This window comes from Amphimedon queenslandica, unplaced genomic scaffold (genome assembly GCF_000090795.2).
Source record: "Amphimedon queenslandica unplaced genomic scaffold, v1.1 AMPQUscaffold_12048, whole genome shotgun sequence".
Taxonomy (NCBI): domain Eukaryota; kingdom Metazoa; phylum Porifera; class Demospongiae; order Haplosclerida; family Niphatidae; genus Amphimedon; species Amphimedon queenslandica.
This window is the reverse complement of record NW_003547713.1, coordinates 1-2515: the sequence shown is the minus strand read 5'-3', so window position 1 is coordinate 2515 and position 2515 is coordinate 1. Positions and strand designations below refer to the sequence as shown.

General features: G+C 32.0%; 1 long non-coding RNA gene across 1 annotated transcript; it reads right to left on the bottom strand.

Moving 5' to 3' along the window:
• Positions 1-2188: 2188 nt before the first annotated feature.
• On the bottom strand, positions 2189-2509 carry LOC109588516 (uncharacterized). The gene is made up of 3 exons (XR_002188212.1): positions 2408-2509; positions 2283-2359; positions 2189-2228 (listed from the first exon to the last, which is right to left on the bottom strand). It is a non-coding gene; the product is annotated as an uncharacterized LOC109588516 (long non-coding RNA).
• Between the last annotated feature and the right edge of the window lie 6 nt (positions 2510-2515).

The following is a 2515-nucleotide window of genomic DNA, read 5'->3' as shown; positions in this document are numbered from 1 at the left end:
AGTAGTTAAGATAACACTAAAATGGTTACAATAACTATTAAATTTACTAGTGAAAGTATCCACCTGGGGTTATTTTAACTTTTTGTTTTTACAGTGTAGGGCTACCTGATTGGAATCCAACAGTTGTGTTACTAGTAGATCCATTCCCAGCTTTATTAGTAGTTGTAATGTTAAACAGATATTGTTTATTGGTTAGGTTCATTGGACAGTAAGTGTAGTTAGTGATAGAGTCATTAAGGTACTGTTGATCAGTTCCTACACTGATTATATACTGTACTGTTAGTCCTGGTAGTGTGAATGGAGGATACCAACTGATAAACATACAACAAGAATCTAACTGATATCCTGTTAAATTACTGACACTATCAGGAGGACCAGGGGAATACGCATAATAATTAACATAAATATGCTTTTGTATTCACTAACCTTGAACATAAAGATAAGCAGTTGCAGTAGCATTTCCATCATTACTAAATGCTTTGCAGGTAACATCAGTTCCATTTGATGCATTTGTTGCTGTTAGATTAAATGATATCAACCTTACACCATTGGGTAGTATTTTAGATATTAGTGAAGATGGTGGTACTCCTCCAATAAAAAAAATATGCTATATTCAGTCCCATTAGTAGCACATTCAAATGTCACAGTATCATTGATATAAACATATTGTGTTACTGGTACAATAGTGAACATACCTATAAGAACAACATACAATAATAAAAATAGTAAAGTAGATATACCAGCAGCAATAGTCAGAAATTGAGACAGTACTAGAGCCACAAAAGTAACCATTATTCTTGAAGGTGTGGGCTTTCCTAAATAAACTTCCTTTGGGTGTACTTTTGAAAATAGACTGAGGCAGACCCTATACAGATCTAGTGATGATAAAGGGACACAATACACAGAGCAAGAAGAATGTGTATGGGAGTGACAATTAATGTCTGATGTATACATATGACAACTGAAAACAACTACAATGTATTTGTTTTAGAAAAAACAATTGATACTGCTACAGTAAGTTTCAGTTATCCATTAGTAGTTGTTTATATCATAGAATATTACATTCTAGGTATATACACCTTATGAATACACCTTATGAATACACCTATACACCTTATGAATAATTACAGTTATATGAACACACATAATGTGTCAAAGTCTCAAGTTAATAAACCATTATAGTCCAGTTCCCTCAATAACACCATAAGCAGGACATTCCTTCAATGATAGTACTGATTGTGGGGCTGGCATGTTCTCATACTGTGGATTAACAACTGGTGATGATAGTTCTTGTACTTGTGAATCTACAATACAATTTATCACAGGAAACTGTCATTGAAACTTAGTATTACTTTGATTATCCTTCCCTTTCCTCTTGTAGTAGCACACAATTAAAGTAACAACATTTATCACTACTGATAATATGAGGAATAATCCTGATACACCAAACAATAATGCTATACAGTATTAAACTATTGAATTAATGAATGTATAGATATTAATGCTTACCACTAGAAACAAGTACTTCATTTTGATTTTTCAATAGCATAGAATCATTTATAAACACTGTTGATGAAACTTGTATTGTCACAGATACTACAGTAGGTTCGCCACTAATATCAAGTGTACTTTTGCTATTATCAGGAGTACAAAATGTATTCTTGCTAATATTGATACCAGTTAATACAGCAGCAGGAGTAGTAGTACACTCCTCCAGTGATTCACATGCATACAGTGTTAAGTTATTACCAGCTGGTATGTCAGTGATGCACTGAGTAAAGTTCAGTTGATCATTACGAGATATATTGTAATACACCAGTTGATAAATTGGATCAGCATAATCTGTAATGTGAATATAAACATTGTTAGTTGTACTGCCATTGACAAAATGGAACTCAAGACATATTCCATTGATTGTAGTATTAACCAATTTAAGTTGACGAAGTTCATTGGTACCTGATAATAATAACAAGCAATAATAATTTCATTATCTACTAACTGATTCTGACGGAGTTGCTGTAAAATTTTACTCCATTTTGATAGTATAAGATGACAGTAGTATCCAGTATCTCTCTTGATGGAAGATTTATAATAACAATAATGGAAATGTTATCATAAGCACTACTACTAATGGATATGTTTGTTGATGAATAACAAGTGCTGTGTTGACTAACAGTACAACAAGTTACTGTAATATTAGCAAGTGATCCAGTACATATTTGATAATCCTGTATCAACAATATAATGGTTATTGTGTGTATGGAATTGTGTATAATGCTTACTGGTAAAAGGAATTGTAAACTCCAGTTGTTGTCCATGTGATATGTAGATTCTTGATGAACGATTGAAATTTTTGAATCTAACACATTTGAAAATAGAAAATTATTTTATTTTGTTATAGGCCTACCTAAGTGAAATTCCACAGTTATGTTACTAGTAGATCCATTCCCAGATTTATTAGTAGTTGTAATGTTAAACAGATATTGTTTATTGGTTAGGTTCATTGGACAGTAAG